This window comes from Nicotiana tomentosiformis, chromosome 2 (genome assembly GCF_000390325.3).
Source record: "Nicotiana tomentosiformis chromosome 2, ASM39032v3, whole genome shotgun sequence".
NCBI lineage: Eukaryota > Viridiplantae > Streptophyta > Magnoliopsida > Solanales > Solanaceae > Nicotiana > Nicotiana tomentosiformis.
The window spans coordinates 155,158,595-155,181,834 of record NC_090813.1 but is presented as its reverse complement, the minus strand read 5'-3'; the positions used below and the strand labels follow the sequence as shown (position 1 = coordinate 155,181,834).

The following is a 23,240-nucleotide window of genomic DNA, read 5'->3' as shown; positions in this document are numbered from 1 at the left end:
ATTGAACTGTACTATATATAATATGATACTTGCAATATTAATGAGGGGAACATTTTATACTTTTAATAGAGTTTAAGAATTTTGTGCATTAACAGTATAAAAAATATTTACACAATTATATAACATATTAAATAAATACTAGTAAATTTATCTAATAAATATTAATTGATAATATGATCAAATAAAAATGATAAGTAAATCAACTATAGGTTAAACTACAATAATAAAAAAAACAGAAAATTAAAGTTGGAGGGGGTTGGGGGTTAGATATGAGAGTATGTAGAGTTTTTGAAAAATATTTTTCTAACTTTTTCTAGGGAAGTCATTTTTCTCTAATTTCAGAAAAATGTGATATCTAGGAAAAGATTTTTCAAACCATTTTGTGCAACCAAACAATGGAAAATGGAAAAATATTTTTCGAAAAATATTTTCCGTCATACCAAACACACCCTACATATATGGAAGTTTTAAAAATATTTAATTAATACATAAAAATATTTATTGTAGTGTAGTTTATAAATATTTCTTAAATATTTTCATAATTTTATCTTTTAACGTATAATTTTAAACTTGGACTTATAATTCTTGAATGCTACAATAAATTTTATAGTCAATATTAATGCTAATAAAAGACATTCAATTAAATTGTACTAGGAATGACAATAGTGTTGGATATCTATTTTTTTTAGTTTTTTCATGGTTTATATAAAATGCACAACTTATTTTTTTATAGTGTTTAGTCATGTAAAAATAGTACTTGTTACTCGTATATTTTAGCAACTTAGTAATTTTAGATTATATTTATTTTCATTATGGCTTATTAATAATATTTATTTTATGCGATTCTATTATCTTTATTGTTGAATATTTTAGTACAATGCCATAGCTCATCTCATATTTTATGTTATTTTCTTGAAAAATATCTTATATAGATATGTCTTACTAGGATCAAAGAAATTTTTGGAGCACAAATTCTATGTTTTGTACTATAAAAACTTTATGAAGAAAAAAAACCTGAAATAACCCAAAAACCCAAAAAATCCGAGAAAAACCGAGATTAAAAAACCCGATTTTTATTGGTTTGGTTTGGTCTTTAGATTTAATAACCCGACACTATTGATTTGGTTTGGTAATTGAAAAATCCGACCCGATCCCGACCTATGCACACCCCTACATTCTACCATCCCCATACCTCATTTTGTGGGATTAGACATGATTTAATTTTATTATCATTTATGTATATTACTACTTATTAATAAGAGGGAATAACAGGCACCTCAAGTGTTACATCTCGTACCTTAGCACCTAGTTCAACTTCCGATAATCTATCCACATAAGTTCGAATGGATTATATCTATTAGGAGGTTATAGAGGGTTTAAGACATTATTATTATGAGACCCTGTAAGTTTACAACCTTGATACTGTTAGATATTATGTAAGTGTGGTATTTTGTTTTAAGTGAAGTATTTTAGTAAAAGTTTTATAAGTATAATTTTGGATAGTTGCCATTATTACTATTTTTGGATATGATAAATTATACGCATAATATGAGAAAGTTTATGAGATTTTCTTTATTGTAAATGCATAAATTATTTTCTCACAATAAAAGAAGGTTATCTTTCTTTATATGAGATTAGAAAAATTAGAAGTTGAGAAAATATATGTATTTTTACATGGATGTTTTAATGAAATAATAATGTATGTATTGATTTTATATGGTACTATAATTTATTAATATTGTAATATTTTAATAGTAGTATTTTAAGTAATTTGAGATAATTCTTAATTATGCGGGTAATTGGTTAATTATTGGTTAATGGGTGATTAATTAGGATCTTGGATAAGCCTAAAAGGCCTTAACGTGGCAGCATGTGTGGACATTTAATTAAGCCTAAGGTGACTAACTATGTTGTGAGGCTAGGTGGCATCCCTAGAGGAAATCTTGGCTAAAGCCTTAAAATACTCAAATTCACAAAGATTTGGAGAAGGCAATGTGAGTGCTTCAACCAAAAGCCATGAAAGACTTCACAAAAGGTACGTTGAAGGCAACGTGAGTCTTTCGAGCTAGTTACGTTGAAAGACTTATGCTAACAAAAGTCATGTGAGATTTTGATAAAATTCACAAAGGACAGATATATTTATCTTCATAGCAATGTAACTATCTTCAGTAAGAGATTCTCATGAAACTTCTTAGCATAATAGCAACGGAATTTTGCGATTCTAAGGGAGTACGGTGTAATCTTTCTTAAGAGAATCGGCTCAGGTATGTTAAGACTAATCCTTCTTTCTTTTGGCATGATCCAAGTAACGATGCGTACACGATATTTCATAAGTGGTTCTACTCTTAGCAGTTAAGGATGTCTATGTTATTCATTCCTGCAAAGTGATTGTAACGACCCGGCCGGTCGTTTCGAGAGTTATAACCTTATTTTTCCCATTCCTACTTTTTTTTGTGTTATTCAGCTATATTATGTTATATCGGGTTAGTTGGTTCGAGTCCGGAAGGAACTCGGGGTGAAATGAGACACTTAGTCTCATAATTGAAAATTTTAAGTTAGAAAAGTGGACCGGATATGGACCTATATGTAAATGACCTCGGATTTGAATTTTGATGATTCCAATAGCTCTGTATGGTAATTTTGGGCTTAGAAGCGTGTCTGGAATATTATTTGGAAGTCCGTAGAGGAATTAGGCTTGAAATGCCGAAAGTTTTATTTTTGAGAAGTTTGACCGGGGGAGTTGACTTTTTGATATCGGAGTCGGGATCTGATTCTAAAAATTGGAATACCCCTGTTATGTCATTTAGGACTTGTGTGCAAAATTTGAGGTCAATCGGACGTGATTTGATAGGTTCCAGAGTTGTTTATAGAAATTAAAAATTTCAAAGTTCATTAGGCTTGAATTGGGGTGTAATTCATGGTTTTAGCGTTGTTTGAGGTGATTTGAGGATTCGACTAAGTTCGTATAATATTTTAAGACTTGTTGGTATATTTGGTTGAGGTTTCGAGGGCCTCGGGTGAGTTTCGGATGGTTAACGGATTAAAATATTGAACTAGAACAGCTGCTGCAATTTCCTTCTGTTGGAAATTGCTTCTGCCCAGAATCGAGCCCAGATCGAGCTCAGGGTCGATGGCCACGATCGAAGCCCAGATCGAGCTCAAGGTCGAGGGCCACGATCGAGCTCCAGGTCGAGGGTCACGATCGAAGGCATGATCGAGCTCAGGGTCGAGGGTCACGATCGAAGGCATGATCGAGCTCAGGGTCGAGGGTCACGGTCGAAGGCATGATCGAGCCCAGGGTCGAGGGTCACGATCGAAGGCATGATCTAGCCAGGGTCGAGGGTCATGGTCGAAGGCTGGGAAGAAGACATAATCGAGGGCCAGGACCGAGAACCAGGATCGAGGACCTCGATCGAAGGCTAAGATCGAGGCAGAACCGAGGATGTCTGGGCAGAATTATAAAAATGGGGGCTTCGTCCCATTTGCCATTTTTGACAAATTGGAGCTTGGGGAGAGGCGATTTTTATTATATTTTCAAGAAAAACTTGAGGTAAGTCTCTTGTGATCATTTCTACTCCATAATAGTGAATTATCATCGAGTAATCCGACTAGATTACATGATTTTGAGGTGTAAATCAGAGATCGAAACTTAGAAATTTGATTTGTATATTTGAGGGTCGAGTTAAGGCCGGATTTTGGTAAAATTGATATGGGTAGACTCGTGGTTGAATGGGCTTTCGGATTTTATAACTTTTGTCGGGTTCCGAGACGTGGGCCCCATATGCGATTTTTGAGCCAATTTCGGATTTTGGTCTAATTTTGAAGCTTTTCTTGTAGAATTCATTCCATTAGTGTATATTGATGGTATTATACTGATTGTGAATAGATTTGGAGCATTTGGAGGCCGAGTCCAGAGGCAAGAGCATTGCGGGGTAGAGATTTGACCGGTTTGAGGTAAGTAACGATTGTAAATCTAGTCCTGAGGGTATGAAACCCCGGATTTTTGTATCATTCTACTATTTTTAGTGACGCACATGCTAGGTGACGGGCGTGTGGGTATGCACTATTGGGGATTTGTGACTTGGTCCGCCCCGTAGCAACTGTAAAGTTGCATACTTTGTTGAAACCATTGATACTTATATGATTTAGAAAGATTTTATGTAAATTGGGCTGAATGCCATGTTTGGGCCTTGCGCCAATGCTGTTTGGACCCTTAGGGGCTGTTTCGTATCATCCTCTCACTGTTTTCGATTGAAACATCTATACTCAGTTATGTTTATACTTGTTTACTGCATAACTCAGTGTTATGACTTTATTTTGATGCATATAAATGTTTTGGGCCGAATGCCCTATTTTACTGAAATGCCCGAGTGGCTTGATTTGTGAGGATGAGGGTGGATCGGGGCTGCCCACCTGCAGCATACTTGTGACTGAGTGAGGCCGAGGGCCTGATTGGTGAGGATGAGTGTGGATCGGGGCTGCCCGCCTGCAGCATACTTTATTATTATCGCACGTGAGTTGTCCATGCAGATTATAGCGCTTGGGCTAAAGGAGCCCCTCCGGAGTCTGTACACACCCCCAGTGAGCGCAGGTACCTACTGAATGCGAGTGCCGAGTGACTGGTAGGTAAGAGTGATTGTGAGGTATGCCCGAGTGGCAAGAGTGATTGTGAGGTATGCCCGAGTGGCAAGAGTGATTGTGAGGTATGCCCGAGTGGCACGAGTGACTGTGAGGTCTGCCCGAGTGGCTGTTTATGATTTCATCATTTTTTGCTCACCTTTGCATTGAGCCTTTGTTTGAAAAACTATTGGAAAATAAAAATGATTTTTTTATTGGAACTGGGTTTAAACGAGATGTTTGATTCAAATCCTGATTTTTAAGAGCATGTGGTATTTTACTGAGATTTCCTGATATGAACGTTATATGCTTTATTGCTCGTCACTACTGCTCAGTCTTTATTTATTGTTGTTACTTACTGAGTTGGCGTACTCACGTTACTCCCTGCACCTTGTGTGCAGATCCAGGTGTGGCTGGACACGGTAGCGGTTATTGAGTGTTCTGGTTGCAGATTTTCTTGGAGATAGCAAGGTAGCTGTTTGGCGATCGCAGCCCCTGCTCTTCTCCCTCTTATCTTCCTCTAGTAGTATTTAACTATTCTTCCAGGCTGAGTTAGCCTTGATATTGTTAGACAGATTATAGTAGATGCTCATGACTAGTGACACCCCGATGTCAGGCTTTTCTTTTCCGCACTTCTGTTTTTCTTTGATTTGAACTCTTTAAATGGAGGTTTTTATGTTAGATAACCTTGAAATTATCTTTGAAATGAAAATATCGTTTTGTTTGGAAATGATTCGACTTGCCTAGTTCCACGATAGGCGCCATCACGACAGGGGGTTAGTTTTGGGTCGTGACAGATTGGTATCAGAGCCTAGGTTACATAGGTCTCACGAGTCATGAGCGGGTTTAGTAGAGTCTCACGGATCGGTACGGAGACGTCTGTACTTATCTTCAGGAGGCTGCAGAACCTTTAGGAAACTCCATATTCTTGAATTCTTGTCGTGCGAATCTGTTGATTCTAGTAACTAAACATCTGTTGTTTCATTCTCTCACAGATGGTGAGGACTCGTGCTACCGGTCAGGAGGGCCAGCTACCAGTACCACCAGCCAGGGCCGCGAGAGGCCGAGGCCGCGGTAGAGACTGTGGTCGGGGCAGAGGTGCAGCCCGTACAGCAGTTGGGGCAGTACCTACAGATCCACCGGTTGTCCCAGATCAGGACCAAGTTCCAGTTGTTGATGCACCAGCTCAGGCACCACATGTGCCTATTGTGATTCCAGGCCTTTAGGAGGCCTTAGCTCAGATTCTGACAGTGTGTAGTGGCCTTGCTCAGGCGGTCTCTATTTCGACGGCTGCAACCACTTCTCAGGCCAGGGGAGGCACTCAGACTCCCTTCGCTCGCACACCCGAGTAGGTTATTCAGGGACTTCAGACACCAGAGGCACCACCAGCCCATCCGGTTGCTGTTGCTTAGGATTATGTGTTTCCTGCTATGCCTGAGGATGATCAGCGTAGGTTTGAGAGGTTTGGGAGACTTCAGCCGCCACCTTTCAGTGGCACAGAGAGAGAGGACGCTCAGGACTTTTTGGACAGGTATCAGAGGATACTCCGTACTGCTGGTATTTTGGAGACTTGTGGGGTCTCGTTCACTAACTTTCAGTTTTTTGGGGCTGCATTCAGATGGTGGGAGACTTACGAGAGGCGTAGGCCTGTTGGCGCAGCACCCCTTACTTGGCAGCAGTTCTCCGTGGTTTTTTTTGGAGAAGTTCGTGCCTCGATCCCGCAGAGAGGAGCTGCATAAACAGTTTGAGCGGCTACGCCAGGGTGATATGTCTGTGATGCAGTATGAGATGCGATTCTCCGAGTTGGCCCGTCATGCTATCTGGTTGGTTCCCACGGACAGAGAGAGGATCATGAGGTTTATTGATGGCCTCACTTATCAGCTACAGTTGCTCATGACCAGGGAGCGAGTTTCGGGTGCTACTTTTGATGAGGTTGTCGACATTGCTCGACAAATTGAGATGGTTCGCGGTTAGGAGAGGGTTGAGCGGGAGGCCAAGAGGCCTCGTGGTCAGGGTGGATTCAACGGTGCTCCTTTTGGGGGTCAGTTCTAGCACGGTAGAGGTCGTCATTTCAGACAGGCTCAGTCAGCTCGGCTATTTCATCGGGGTGCATCATCTGGCCATGGTTCTCACAGTTCTCAGCATGGCCACTCATCACTTAGTGCCCTTCCAGTTCAGAGTTCGTCTCGTGCTCCACCTGTTCAGGGCTCTTCCATACCAGGTTCTTCTACTAGTCATCCCGGTGCTAGGGGTTCCCTTCAGTTTCCGCCGCCAGCACCAGGGAGTTATTTTGAGTGTGGGGAGCTTGGGAATATGTGGAGGCAGTGTCCTCTTCGTCATGGAGGTCTATCTCAGCAGAGGAGTCAGCCTCCAACTACAGCCCCAGCTACCTCACCATCCGCCCAATCAGCTCGGGGTGGAGGTCAGTCAGCTAGGGGTCGCCCTAGAGAGGGAGGCAGATCAGGGGGTGGTCAGGCCCATTTCTATGCTCTCCCTGCCAGACCAGATGCTATTGCTTCAGATGCTGTGATTACAGGTATTGTCTCAGTTTGCCACAGAGATGCCTCAGTATTATTTGACCCTGGTTCCACGTATTCATATGTTTCCTCGTATTTTGCCCATTTTTTGGATATGCCCCATGAGTCCTTAGTTTTATCTGTACATGTATCTACTCCTGTGGGCGATACTATTATTGTGGACCGCGTATATCGGTCATGTGGGGTGACTATTGGGGGTCTGGAGAGCCGAGTAGATCTATTGTTGCTCAGTATGGTTGAATTTGATGTGATATTGGGCATGGATTGGTTATCTCCATATCATGCTGTTCTAGATTGTCACACTAAGACGGTGACGTTGGCTATGCTGGGAATTTCGAGGGTTGAGTGGAGCGGTTCTATAGATTATGTACCAAGTAGGGTGATTTCATATTTGAAGGCTCAGCGCATGGTTGAGAAGGGTTGCCTATCTTATTTGGCTTTTGTAAGGGATGTTAGTGCAGAGACTCCTGTCATTTATTCTGTTCTGGTGGTACGTGATTTTTCGGACGTGTTTCCTGCAGACCTACCGGGCATGCCGCATGACAGGGATATTGACTTTGGTATTGATTTGGTGCCGGGCACTCAGCCCATTTCTATTCCACCGTATCGTATGGCACCGGCGGAGTTGAAGGAATTGAAAGAATAGCTTCAGGAACTCCTCGATAAGGGGTTTATTCAGCCTAGTGTGTCACCTTGGGGTGTACCGGTTCTATTTGTGAAAAAGAAGGATGGTTCCATGAGAATGTGTATTGATTACAGGCAGTTGAACAAGGTCACAGTCAAGAACAAGTATCCTTTGCCTCATATTGATGATTTATTCGACCAGCTTCAGGGATCGAGGATGTTCTCCAAGATTGATTTGAGGTCCGGTTATCACCAGCTGAAGATTCGGGATTAAGATATTCTCAAGACAGCTTTCAGAACCCGATATGGACATTATGAGTTTATGGTGATGTCTTTTGGGCTGACCAATGCCCCAGCAGCGTTCATGCATATGATGAACAGTGTATTCCAGCCCTATTTGGACTCATTTGTCGTTGCATTCATTGACGACATCCTGGTGTACTCTCGTATCCAGGAAGAGCACTCTCAGCATTTGAGGGCTGTATTGCAGAGATTGAAGGAGGAGAAGCTTTATGCAAAGTTCTCTAAATGTGATTTTTGGCTCAGTTCAGTAGCATTCTTGGGGCACGTGGTGTAAAGTGAGGGTATTCAGGTGGATCCGAAGAAGATAGAGGCGGTGCAGAGTTGGCCCAGACCATCCTCAGCCACGGAGATTAGGAGCTTTCTTGGTTTGGCGGGTTACTACCGTCATTTTGTGGAGGGATTTTCATCTATTGCATCGCCCTTGACCAAATTGACCCAAAAGGGTGCTCCATTCAGGTGGTTGGATGAATGTGAGGAGAGCTTTCAGAAGCTCAAGACTGCTTTGACCACAGCTCCAGTGCTAGTTTTGCCATCAGCTTCAGGTTCTTACACTGTGTATTGTGATACCTCAAGGATAAGCATTGGTTGTGTTTTGATGCAGGAGGGTAGGGTGATTGCCTATGCCTCGCGCCAGTTGAAGACCCATGAGAAGAACTATCCTATCCATGATCTTGAGTTAGCAGCCATTGTTTACGCCTTGAAGATTTGGCGTCATTATTTGTATGGGGTTCATTGTGAGATCTATACTGATCACCAGAGCCTGCAGTATCTGTTAAAGCAGAAGGATCTTAATTTGCGTCAGCGGAGATGGTTGGAGCTTCTTAAGGACTATGATATCACTATCTGGTACCATCCGGGGAAGGCCAATGTGGTGGCCGATGCTTTGAGTCGCCGGGCAGAGAGTTTGGGGAGTTTAGCCTATCTTCCAGCAGCAGAGAAACCTTTGGCATTATATGTTCAGACCTTGGCAGGTCAGCTTGTCAGATTGGATATTTTGGAGCCTAGTCGGGTATTAGCTTGTGTGGTCTCCAGGTCTTCTCTTTATGACCGTATCAGGGAGAGTCAGTATGATGACCCTCACTTGCTCGTTCTTCAGGATAGGGTTCGGAGAGGTGATGCTAGGGATGTGACTATTGGTGATGACAGGGTGCTGAGAATGCAGGGCCGGATATGTGTGCCTAATGTAGATGGGCTTCGAGAGCTGATTCTTGAAGAGGCCCATAGCTCGCGGTATTCCATCCATTCGGGTGCCGCGAAGATGTACCAGGATTTGAGGCAGCACTATTGGTGGAGGTGGATGAAGAAGGATATAGTTGGGTTTGTGGCTCGGTGTCTAAACTATCAGCAGGTTAAGTATGAGCATCAGAGACCAGGTGGCTTGCTTCAGAGGTTAGAGATCCCAGAGTGGAAGTGGGAGCGGATCACTATGGACTTTGTAGTTGGGCTCCCACGGATTTCGAGGAAGTTCGACGCTATTTGGGTTATTGTGGATCGGCTGACCAAGTCCGCGCACTTCATTCCAATTTGGTACTACTTACTCTTTAGAGCGGTTGGCTGAAATTTACATCCGAGAGATCGTTCGCCTGCATGGTGTCCCAGTTTCCATCATTTCAGATAGGGATACTCAGTTCACATCGCAGTTTTGGAGGGCCGTGCAGCGAGAGTTGGGTACTCAGGTTGAATTAAGCACAGCTTTTCACCCTTAGATGGACGGGCAGTCCGAACGCACTATTCAGATATTGGAGGACATGTTGCGTGCTTGTGTCATTGATTTTGGGGGTTCATGGGACCAGTTTCTGCCACTCACTGAGTTTGCATATAACAACAGTTATCAGTCGAGTATTCAGATGGCTCCGTATGAGGCTTTGTATGGGAGGAGGCGTAGATCTCCGGTTGGATGGTTTGAGCCGGGTGAGGCTAGGCTCTTAGGTACAGACTTTGTCCAGGATGCATTAGATAAGGTGAAATTGGTTCAGGAGCGGCTTCGCACGGCGCAGTCTAGGCAGAAGAGCTACGCGGATAGGAAGGTCCGTGATGTGTCTTTTATGGTTGGGGAGAAGGTTTTGCTGAAGGTATCACCCATGAAGGGTGTTATGAGGTTTGGGAAGAGGGGCAAGTTGAGCCCCCAGTTTATTGGGCCTTTTGAGGTGCTTCAGAGGATAGGAGAGGTGGCTTATAAGCTTGCCTTGCCACCCAGCTTATCGAGTGTGCATCTAGTGTTTCATGTTTCCATGCTCCGGAAGTATATTGGAGATCCGTCCCATGTTTTGGATTTCATCACGGTTCAGTTAGAGGGTGATATGACTTATGATGTGGAGCCAGTGGCTATTTTGGATCGGCAGGTTCGAAGGTTGAGGTCAAAGGATATAGCTTCAGTGAAGGTGCAATGGAGAGGTCAGCCTATGGAGGAGGCCACTTGGGAGACCGAGCGGGAGATGCGGAGCAGATATCCACGCCTATTCGAGACTCCAGGTATGTTTCTAAACCCGTTCGAGGACGAACGGATGTTTAAGAGGGGGAGGATGTAACGACCCGGCCGGTCGTTTCGAGAGTTATAACCCTGTTTTACCCATTCCTACTTCTTTTTGTGTTATTCAGCTATATTATGTTATATCGGGTTAGTTGGTTCGAGTCCGGAAGGAACTCGGGGTGAAATGAGATACTTAGTCTCATAATTGAAAATTTTAAGTTAGAAAAGTGGACCGGATATGGACCTATATGTAAACGATATCGGATTTGAATTTTGATCATTCCAATAGCTCCGTATGGTGATTTTGGGCTTAAAAGCGTGTTCAGAATATTATTTGGAAGTCCGTAGAGGAATTAGGCTTGAAATGCCGAAAGTTTTATTTTTGAGAAGTTTGACCGAGGGGTTGACTTTTTGATATCAGGGTCGGGATCTGATTCTAAAAATTGAAATACCCCTATTATGTCATTTAGGACTTGTGTGCAAAATTTGAGGTCAATCGGACGTGATTTGATAGGTTCCGGAGTTGTTTGTAGAAATTAGAAATTTCAAAGTTCATTAGGCTTGAATTGGGGTGTAATTCATGGTTTTAGCGTTGTTTGAGGTGATTTGAGGATTCGACTAAGTTCGTATGATATTTTAGGACTTCTTGGTATATTTGGTTGAGGTTCCGAGGGCCTCGGGTGAGTTTCGGATGGTTAACGGATTAAAATATTGAACTAGAACAGCTGCTGCAATTTCCTTCTGTTGGAAATTGCTTCTGCCCAGAATCGAGCCCAGATCGAGCTCAGGGTCGATGGCCATGATCGAAGCCCAGATCGAGCTCAAGGTCGAGGGCCACGATCGAGCTCCAGGTCGAGGGTCACGATCGAAGGCATGATCGAGCTCAGGGTCGAGGGTCACGATCGAGCCCAGGGTCGAGGGTCACGATCGAAGGCATGATCGAGCTCAGGGTCGAGGGTCACGGTCGAAGGCATGATCGAGCCCAGGGTCGAGGGTCACGATCGAAGGCATGATCTAGCCCAGGGTCGAGGGTCATGGTCGAAGGCTGGGAAGAAGACATAATCGAGGGCCAGGACCGAGAACCAGGATCGAGGACCTCGATCGAAGGCTAAGATCGAGGCAGAACCGAGGATGTCTGGGCAGAATTATAAAAACGGGGGCTTCGTCCCATTTGCCATTTTTGACAAATTGGAGCTTGGGGAGAGGCGATTTTTATTATATTTTCAAGGAAAACTTGAGGTAAGTCTCTTGTGATCATTTCTACTCCATAATAGTGAATTATCATCGAGTAATCCGACTAGATTACATGATTTTGAGGTGTAAATCAGAGATCGCAACTTAGAAATTTGAAAATTTGATTTGTATATTTGAGGGTCGAGTTAAGGTCAGATTTTGGTAAAATTGTTATGGGTAGACTCGTAGTTGAATGAGATTTCGGATTTTATAACTTTTATCGGGTTCCGAGACGTGGGCCCCACATGTGATTTTTGAGCCAATTTCGGGTTTTGGTCTAATTTTGAAGCTTTTCTTGTGGAATTCATTCCATTAGTGTATATTGATGGTATTATACTGATTGCGAATAGATTTGGAGCATTTGGAGGCCGAGTCCAGAGGCAAGAGCATTGCGGGGTAGAGATTTGACCGGTTTGAGGTAAGTAATGATTGTAAATCTAGTCCTGAGGGTATGAAACCCCGGATTTTTGTATCATTCTACTATTTTTAGTGACGCACATGCTAGGTGACGGGCGTGTGGGTGTGCACTATTGGAGATTTGTGACTTGGTCCGCCCCGTAGCAACTGTAAAGTTGCATACTTTGTTGAAACCATTGATACTTATATGATTTAGAAAGATTTTATGTAAATTGGGCTGAATGCCATGTTTGGGCCTTGCGCCAATGCTGTTTGGACCCTTAGGGGCTGTTTCGTATCATCCTCTCACTGTTTTCGATTGAAACATCTATACTCAGTCATATTTATACTTGTTTACTACATAACTCAGTGTTATGACTCTATTTTGATGCATATAAATGTTTTGGGCCGAATGCCCTGTTTTACTGAAATGCTCGAGTGGCTTGATTTGTGAGGATGAGGGTGGATCGGGGTTGCCCGCCTGCAGCATACTTGTGACTGAGTGAGGCCGAGGGCCTGATTGGTGAGGATGAGTATGGATCGGGGCTGCCCGCCTGCAACATGCTTTATTATTATCGCACGTGAGTTGTCCGTGCAGATTATAGCGCTTGGGCTGAAGGAGCCCCTCCGGAGTCTGTACACACCCCCAGTGAGCGTAGGTACCTACTGAGTGCGAGTGCCGAGTGCCGAGTGCTGAGTGACTGGGAGGCAAGAGTGATTGTGAGGTATGCCCGAGTGGCAAGAGTGATTGTGAGGTATGCCCGAGTGGCAAGAGTGATTGTGAGGTATGCCCGAGTGGCAAGAGTCATTGTGAGGTATGCCCGAGTGGCACGAGTGACTGTGAGGTCTGCCCGAGTGGCTGTTTATGATTTCATCATTTTTTGCTCACCTTTGCATTGAGCCTTTGTTTGAAAAACTATTGGAAAATAAAAATGATTTTTTTTATTGGAACCGGGTTTAAACAAGATGTTTGATTCAAATCCTGATTTTTAAGAGCATGTGGTATTTTACTGAGATTTCCTGATATGAACGTTATATGCTTTATTGCTCGTCACTACTGCTCAGTATTTATTTATTGTTGTTACTTACTGAGTTGGCATACTCATATTACTCCCTGCACCTTGTGTGCAGATCCAGGAGTGGCTGGACACGGTAGCGGTTATTGAGTGTTCTGATTGCAAATTTTCTTGGAGATAGCAAGGTAGTTGTTTGGCGATCGCAGCCCCTGCTCTTCTCCTTCTTATCTTCCTCTAGTAGTATTTAGCTATTCTTCCAGGCTGCGTTAGCCTTGATATTGTTAGACAGATTATAGTAGATGCTCATGACTAGTGACACCCCGATGTTGGGCTTTTCTTTTCCGCACTTCTATTTTTCTTTGATTTGAACTCTTTAAATGGAGGTTTTTATGTTATATAACCTTGAAATTATCTTTGAAATGAAAATATCATTTTGTTTGGAAATGAGTCGGCTTGCCTAGTTCCACGATAGGCGCCATCACGACAGGGGGTTAGTTTTGGGTCGTGACAGTGATATTCAAGCATGTCTAAGCATATTCCTAAGTCCCTATTGAGGTATATGATAGATATGTTAATATTTTTAATATAGTGATACATACATCTTCATGTATTTACCACCGGTTGGGCAGTCATGCATATTCATTGACCACCGAGCTACAGCCGGTTGGACAGTTACACATTTACCACCGAGCTACTGCCGGTCGGGCAGTCATGCATTTACTACCGCGCTACGGCCGGTCGGGCAGTTATCATTGATCAGTTGGGCAGTCATGCATCATACGATATGGATAATAGTCTTAAAGAGAAGCATTGTATATATATGAGTATAATAAGTATGTATACACGGTGGCACTTCAGAGGTTCGGGTTGATTCTTATATGTCTTTAATTAATGTTGACTTATTGTTATGTTTTAGTTCTGCCTTACATACTCAGTAAATTATTCGTATTGACGTCCTTTTGTTGGGGACGCTGCATTCGTGCCTGCAGGTATAGATAATCAGTTTGACGAGCCCTTATAGTAGACGAGGTTGGCATTCAGCAAAGGATCGGTAAGACTCCACCTCATTCGGAGTGCAGCCAAGTCTATGAGTCATCGTGTCAGAGTTTTGCTAACGACTTATGGGTATGCCGGTACCCTGTCCCATTTGATGTCAAATAATCTTAGAGGCTTTGTAGACAGAGGTTCATTTTGTATAGTATGTCAGAGGCCTTAACGGTCCATATGTATTCATGTTTTAAGAAAAATGATTCAGTGATACAATGTTTTCCCACTTACAGTTGTACATTAGGAGTTGTGACCATGTGGGCCTATGATAGTTACAAAAGGAATGAGTTCAGCTAACTCAACCTATGTATGTTCTAGTTTTGGTCGAACGATCATGAGTTACAAAGTGGTTCGCTCGGACAAGCATGACACCGGGTGCCAACCACACCTCCCCAGGTTTGGGGCGTGACATCAAGTTCAACATGTGTGCTTACATGGAATTAAAAATTATTCCGAGGATACTTCTGTGATTTCAAAGCTTTCACAGTTATTCATTCGATTATATAGCTTAACACATGGATTCTAATTTTAACGCGTGGAAGCACCGCTGGTTTCTCAACTAAATCTCGAACAACCGTGGAGAGGTAACTCCATCTTCCAACTAAGAAAAATCCAGAACGTCTGCTCTTTCCGTATTTCCTCTTGTTGTCAAGTTTGCACTTCAGTGTGTTTTCTTCCGTCAATCGTATTTTCTGGTGAGTACCTCTTCTGTCATCTCTTTGATTCATCTTTATCTATATTTCTCTTGAGGAGTATCAATGGATTTTGGTTTCTAGGTGTTTGAGAAAATTCTTCAATAAATTACCATTTCTGTTAAATTTCTTATGCATATTTCTGTCTTCTCTATTTTTTAAGTGTTTGTGAATCATCTCTATCTGTATTTCTCTTGAGGAGTAGTAATGGTTTTTGTTCTCATTTCACTGGGGCTAAATTATATAAGAATGGTTGTAAATAATGCTCATGTGATCATCATCTTTCTTACACATCAAAGGTTTTGACTGCAAAAGAATAATTTTCGTAATTTGTGAAGTGATCGATTCTGCAGAAATGCAAAAAGGATAAACATACTTCTTAAAATGTATAATGGCTTCTCTCTGTCTCCAACTTATTCCTTCAATGAAAAGTGTGATAGTGCTACATGTGATTTTTTGTTGCCTGTTTTACCTTTCTTTCTTAGTGGTAAAAGGATCAATTTTGGCTAAAAGGTGGAGTCTTTATTGAGATTTCTATTTATTCTTGTAACCTAAATCTGTAGTAATTTTAGAGATTGAAGTTTCCATTATGCAGTCTGCAATTTCTTGGTTGATATTAAGTCATAAAGCGATCACTTGGCAGAAAAGTTGCTTTTTTATTGGGAATACAATTTCTTTTCTGGGATTACAATTTGTTATGAAAATTTTCTACCTAAATGCGTAGTAAATCTAGAGGTTGAAGTATCCCTGTGTAACCTGCATTTTCTTGGATGCATACCAGTTTTATATTGCTGCTATGTATGTATATATGTATGTATGTACATGTGTCTGTGTGCGTGTATGTATCTGCTTAATCAATTATTTTCCATTTTTTGTTCTTGTTGTTATTATTACTGTAGTCTGGTTATTCTTCGCCTACACAAACTGCTATTACCAAAGATCTGAAGCTCACTCTTTCTGAGGTAACAAGTCATTCTTGTTTTATATATTTTGATTCATTTGCTTGAGAGCAATTTCTGACTAAAGTTAATCTTTACAGTTCTCTTTGTTCGGTTCGTTATCTAATGTGGGTGCTATGGTCGGAGCAATATCTAGTGGTCAAATTGCCGAGTACATTGGGGGAAAAAGGGTAAGATAATGGCATCACTAGGAATTATGCTTCCCTTTTTCTTTTGCTTGTCTATTTTGTACAATGGATACTCAAGTTTCTTGTCCTATTTGCAATCTTTAATGAAAGCTGCTATAACTAATATTATTGGTTAACTTTCCATCTCATTTGCCAAAGTAAGACAATTCTGCTTTGATGCTAATGAAAAAATTATTACTGGTCGTATAATGCGTCAAACTTATACTATTGCAATATTTCTGCATCCCTTTAGCTGCCGAGATAGTGTCTGGTAATGGCCACACTTGCAGTTGTCAGATATGGTTCTGGTTCACCAAAGCAAAGTGAAAATATCGAAGAAAGGGTATCAGGAAAGATGATAAGGCCCTGTCCCCTGTAATGCAGTGTGTGGAGACTTGGGCACCTGGGGACATTGTGGAGATATATAATGACTGCTCTTGGAAAGTTGCCATCGTGCTCAGTATTTTACCACGTGATCGTTATTTGGTGAGACTACTTGGTTGCTTTTTGAAACTTAGCATTCATATATTAGGCATGAGAGATCGACAAAATTAGAAAGATGACAAATGGATTTTTATCAGAAAGGTACATATTCTTTTTCATTTTATTATTTTGTTTTGGCTTTACGGAGAAATTTAAGCTTGTTATAAAAGTTTGTAATAAGTTGGAGTTGCTCTCATCATTTATTTACTCTTTTCCCTGCTTTTGTTTTTAATTAGAAAAAGTTCATTTGACAGGATTATTTTGTATTGCTGTCTACGTCAGATCCATTATGTTTTGTTTGAGTTCATATATCTTTTTAACTAGATCTTTTTATTAGAACTGTTTTATTTGTATATATGTGTCTCTATGAGTTCGGTCTCTATAGCAAAAATGGACTCGACAAGGTATAGTCCGTGTAGCTTGAATAATATGGGAAGTGAGTTTGACCTTGCTGGTTGAGTGCTCTAGATTATATGCATCAAATCAAATTATAAATTATTATTCTAATTGTTCGCAGTTTCTATAGTCTCTATGCGAAGAGGAAACACTTTTGTACGTCTGTTTAGTTGTCCTTACACAGTATTGTATTTGATGTGCTTATAGTAATAAGCAGGTGAATTTATATTTTAATAATTCGTATAAAAAATTCAGAATCTATTTCTTCCTTGCCTTCCCTGATCTCACTATTCTTTTCTTTTGTAAGATTTTGATCAAGCTGCAACTTGACGCACATACTAAAGTTCTTGGAGAAACTGATGGTTTAGCCACTGAAGGAAATAATAGAGGACAAGAGTCTTGTTTAATCTCATCAAGTTCCCTAAAGAGAATGTCTTCTTATTGCACATTTGGTGTTGATTCACTTTATGGGAATGCTCAGAAATTTCAAGCAATCGAGATAGATAATCGTAGGCAACGAGCAACTCTGGTGACCTTACAAGAATTTCGTTAATTGGTATTGTTAAGTCCAACTCCATTATCCATAAATGTTTTCGCGAAAAATTACTTCATAAAGTTATGTCAACAGCTAATTTATTTCACTGTTATTATACTTTATTTTACATAATAGTTTATCATCTTGTTGACAACGATTGTAACTGGTTCTATCTTTTAGATCCATATTACCTAGTGTTGTTGGAAAGCCATATTACTTTAAACTTATTTAGTAACTCTGTAATCTTCTATTTCTCCTTTGAGTAAAAACTCATTCTTCTAGATATTATATATGTACCTTTATTTGCAATAGCATAGATTTATTGATGTTGGGCCCGGGCTATCTCTACTAGTATTTGTAGAGTTGTTGTCACAGATTGACTGGGAGGAAAATTAACTACTTGTGATGCTATCCCTGCAACCCTCATGTATATATACTAGCTAGTCCGTGTGTTGGTCAAAACAAAAACTTTTATCTTTCCTGAATTCAATTCATAGTTTATTTCTCAAAGAGTCTAATGCAAAACCCAAAAGTCAAAAGGATCAATCATGAATTTCTACCTCCAAAAATTTTCCCTAAACCCCCTACCAACACCCCCTCCCTCCCCCCCCTCCCAAAAAAAAATCCCTTCTTTCCCACATAACTCTAGTCCTTCTCCAAGCCATAGTATATATAGTAAATAATCATTGTCGTCTTGGAATAGCATTACCTCTTTCATTAATTGGGAAACTATTTTCTTTTCCAACATTCCAAAAAACACCTTCCACAAGTAAGCAAATAAACTTAAATGTTTGGCGATTTGGTCAAAGATAATAGCGATAGGCTATATGCTGAACATTGAACAAAACGACAAAAGGGATAGCTAAAAACCCCCTCATGGTTATTCTACTAAATCTTTGAGGGCTGAAATACTCTAGATTTTCCCCTTGAAAAACCCAAGATTCCAAGCTAACCTATTTTCTTGAATATTTCTTTTAAAAATAAAACAGTACCATGAAAAAGATTTTAATGCACGCTCTCCTGAAAGAGTAAGAGAGAAGGGGAAAAAGGGTGCAGAGTCTGTAGACTATAGCCAAAAGCAGAAAACGAATGTTAAAAAAAGAAAAACAAAAGGAAATACAACAGTTTAAAAACTTTGGGTTTGTCCCAATGGCAGGCAGCAACAACAAAAGATAGGTAGCATTTAGAAATTGAAATAAGTAAAGAGAAATAAAAAATAGGTTGCACGAGGCTCTTTTAAAACTATGCCTCGATTTTCAAATGCAGTAAAAGGAAAAACCCATAAAGTCCTATTATCTAAACCTCTCCTTGGAAAGATGCTAATTATACGGATTTAGGTTACTCCAAATCCAGATACTTTTACAGTTGTGCATTTGCATAAGACATAGGTACATGTACATGTTGTTGAGATTTTAAGCTTGTGTAGCTTAAAGAGGGTGAATGAGAAATGGAGGAAAAATGAAATATTTGAGTTTTCCTTGGGAAAGGGACATTGTCCCATATCGGAGAAAAAAAAGGCTTTTGATGGGTATATATATAATTGCTCTTCTTCTAGCTCTTAAAGAGTTAAGAAAAAGGCAATTCTCGCGCCATCGTCGTCGCTCGCTCGGCTTCGGCTTCGGCTCGGTCAGGCCCGTTTTCTTTCTCGGATTATTTTAAATATATTTTTTTCGCAATATTTCAAATACCCTTTTTTAACAGCCATGGCTGTTTCTGAAATTTTGCAAACCTTTTTTCAGAAACATTGCCAGCAACTCTATAAATAGAGTTTGAATCCCTGAATCTTTACTTACGAAATTTTCTGAGCTTCTTCTTCTTCTGAACAATATTTCCCAGTGTGTTTTACGACCATTGAGTGGTTCGCAGTTCATCAGAGTTTTTGGTACCAATACACTGGTGAGTTAAATCATTCTATCCTGGGAGGATATATTCCATCACCTCGGGTACTTGAGGGGAATAATTTCCTTAAGGACACACTGTGTATTCAGGGGCTCGATTTATTCCTATACTGTTTTTGTTTTTCAGAATCTATTTCGTTAAACAAGTATTACTAACTTTCTGTTTTATTTTTTCAGAAAGTTTAATTGTTTATTACAGCAATACAGAATTTATAACATTCTTAAGGAAATTAATTTTTTTTATATTCTGTATTTTGTTTGTGAAGATTAAAACCTGTGTGATTTTCTACTCCTTCTGAATTTTACTATTCTAATTTAAAGATATAAAAAACTTCATCAGAGTATTGAAATTCGTAAAACGATTTGAAGAACATAAAAACATCATCGTTTTTCTGTGAAACAGTATATAAAAACTTCGATTTTTATTTATTATACATACTATTTTTGTTAATAACAATATTGTTTACTGTTCTGATTTTGCCATTAATTGAACTCTTCTGTTGTTTACAGCGAGAAATGGCAATTGATAACGGAAATTCTTCTGCGACTATTGCGGCAACGACGATAGCCTTGTCAAGCCGGACTGCTGTTCCACCGACAGAGAAACCAGAGAAATTTTCCGTAGCCAACTTCAAAGGATGGCAGCAAAAGGGTGTTCTTCTGGCTTACCACACTTGGTATGCAGAAATTCACTAGTGAAGAATTTTCAGTGCCTGCTGCGGACATGCCAGACAACGAGAAATTTATGATTGTTGAGGCGTGGAACCAGGCAGATTTTCTTTGCAAAGGTTATATCTTAAGCGCTTTAGAGGATGACTTGTACAATGTGTACAGTGCGATGAATACTTCGAAAGAATTATGGGATGCACTTGAGAAGAAGTACAAGACTGAAGATGCATGCTTGAAGAAGTTCGTGGTTGCCAAGTTTCTAGACTATAAAATGATAGACAGTAAAACTGTTGGAACCCAAGTTCAGGAGCTTCAACTTATTTTTCATGACCTTATTCTGAAGGTATGGTCGTGAATGAAGCATTTCAAGTGGCTGCAATGATTGAAAAATTGCCTCCTTCGTGGAGAGATTTCAAGAACTATCTTAAGCACAAGAGCAAAGAAATGAAGTTGGAAGATCTTGTGATTCGTCTCAAGATTGAGGAAGACAACAAAACAGCCGAGAAAAAGTCTCGTGGAAATTCAACGATCATGGGAGCTAATATCGTTGAGGAGACCGCTCCAAAAAGTAAGAAGAGAAAGAGGTCTTCTGGACAGACTAAGGAGCAGAACAAAAAAAAAAAAATTCAAGGGCAGCTACTACAATTGTGGAAAAACTGGTCACAAAGCCCCTGATTGTCGTCTCCCGAAAAAGTATAAGAAGAAGGGACAGGCCAACATAGTGGAGAAGAATTATGACATTGATGATCTGTGTGCAATGCTTTCGGAATGCAATCTAGTTGGAAATCCGAAGGAGTGGTGGATTGACTCTGGAGCCACTCGACATGTTTGTGCTGTCAAGGAAGCATTTACGACTTACTCTACTACTGGTCCCGAAGAAGAGCTTTCTATGGGAAATACTGCAACAGCCAAGATTGAAGATTATGGGAAGATATTCCTGAAGATGACTTCCGGCAAGGTGTTAACGCTCAACAATGTTCTTCATGTTCCTACTATTAGGAAGAATTTAGTTTTTACTTCTTTGCTTGTTAAGAATGGATTCAAATTTGTATTTGTTTATGATAAAGTTGTTGTAAGCAAGAATGAAATGTATGTTAGAAAGGGCTACCTCACATAGGGCCTCTTCAAACTAAATGTAATGGTTGTTGACAGTATGAATAAAATTGCAGCTTCTTCTTATTTATTGGAGTCAAATGATTTATGGCATATTCGTTTAGGACATGTCAATTACAAAACCTTACGGAAGTTAATTAATTTAGAAGTGTTGCCTAAATTCGAGTATAATAAATCAAAATGTCAAATATATGTTGAGTCTAAGTTTGTAAAACATCCTTATAAGTCTATTGAAAGGAATTCAAATCCTTTAGACTTAATTCATACTGATATTTGTGATATGAAGTCGACATCATCTCGAGGTGGGAAAAAGTATTTTATTACTTTTATTGACGACTGCACTCGATATTGTTATGTTTATTTGCTTAATAGTAAGGATGAAGCAATTGAAGCATTTAAGCAATACACGAATGAAGTGGAGAATCAATTAAATAAAAAGATCAAAATGATTAGAAGTGATAGGGGTGGAGAATATGAATTTCCATTTGCAGAAATATGTTTGGAATATGGAATTATCCATCAAACTACTGCACCTTACACACCTCAATCCAATGGAATTACGGAAAGGAAAAATCGGACATTAAAGGAAATGATGAATTCTTTATTAATAAGTTCTGGATTACCGCAGAGTTTGTGGGGCGAAGCTATCCTTACAGCTAACCGAATACTCAACAGAGTACCCCACAGCAAAACGCAATCTATTCCATATGAAAAATGGAAAGGAAGAAAACTCAACTTGAAATATTTCAAAGTGTGGGGGTGTCTAGCAAAGGTACAAGTTCCTTTACCTAAAAGGGTTAAAATTGGACCAAAAACTGTTGATTGCGTTTTCATTGGATATGCTACAAACAGTAAAGCATGTCGGTTTTTGGTTCATAAATCCGATAATCCCGAAATTCACATTAATACGGTAATGGAATCAGATAATGCTGAATTCTTTGAAAGTATCTATCTGTATAAAACTGAATGTGAGTCGTTAAGTGAAAGACCTAAACGACCTCGGGAAGAACCAAAGGAAAATACTCCAAGTATAGAAGATCCAAGGCGTAGCAAACGTCAAAGAACATCTGCTTCCTTTGGACCAGATTTTGTGACATTCTTGCTTGAAAATGAGCCTCAAACTTTTAAAGCAGCTATGTCATCTTCTGATTCAGCGTTTTGGAAAGAGGCAGTCAATAGTGAGATTCAATCAATTTTGGATAACCATACATGGGAATTGGTAGATCTTCCTCCAGGAAATAAGCCTTTAGGTTCGAAATGGATCTTTAAACGGAAAGTGAAAGCTGATGGCACTATTGACAAATATAAGGCAAGACTTGTTGTCAAAGGTTATAGACAAAAGGAAGGCCTTGATTACTTTGACACTTACTCGCCAGTAACGAGGATAACATCTATTAGGGTGTTAGTGGCACTAGCAGCCGTATATGGTCTTGAAATCCATCAAATGGATGTTAAAACAACTTTCTTAAATGGAGAATTAGAGGAAGAGATTTACATGGAACAACCTGAGGGTTTTGTGGTAACTGGTAAAGAAAAGAAAGTGTGCAAACTTGTTAAGTCACTTTATGGACTTAAACAAGCACCCAAACAATGGCATGCCAAATTTGACCAAACAATGTTGGCAAGTGGGTTTAAAATTAACGAGTGCGACAAATGTGTTTACATTAAAAACACTCCAGGTCATGAAGTCATTGTTTGTTTATATGTTGATGACATGTTGATAATGAGCAAAAAACATGGCAGATATAAATGCTACTAAGCGCATGTTGGCTAGCAAATTCGATACGAAAGACTTAGGAGTTGCTGATGTGATCTTAGGAATCAGAATTCATAAGACTCCACAAGGTCTAGCATTATCACAGTCTCACTACATTGAAAAGGTACTTGACAAGTTCAAGTATTTGGATTTCAAAATTGCCAAGACTCCAATTGACGTGAGTTATGCACTTCAAAAGAATGAAGGTGAAAGTGACTCACAATTGGATTATGCAAGAGTATTGGGAAGTTTGATGTATATCATGAATTGTACACGACCAGATATAGCATGTGCTATTAGTAAACTGAGTCGGTTTACAAGTAATCCCA

General features: G+C 40.0%; 1 long non-coding RNA gene across 5 annotated transcripts; it reads left to right on the top strand.

Moving 5' to 3' along the window:
- The first annotated feature begins 14,765 nt into the window (after positions 1-14,765).
- LOC104102450 (uncharacterized) lies at positions 14,766-17,758 on the top strand. Of its 5 annotated transcripts, none has more exons than XR_004508677.2 (4): positions 14,766-15,897; positions 15,975-16,064; positions 16,315-16,646; positions 17,248-17,758. It is a non-coding gene; the product is annotated as an uncharacterized lncRNA (long non-coding RNA). The 5 variants fall into 5 exon arrangements; XR_004508679.2 differs by having other exon boundaries at positions 14,767-15,897; positions 16,315-16,547; XR_687702.4 differs by having other exon boundaries at positions 14,770-14,938; positions 15,835-15,897; positions 16,315-17,758.
- The last annotated feature ends 5,482 nt before the right edge of the window (positions 17,759-23,240 follow it).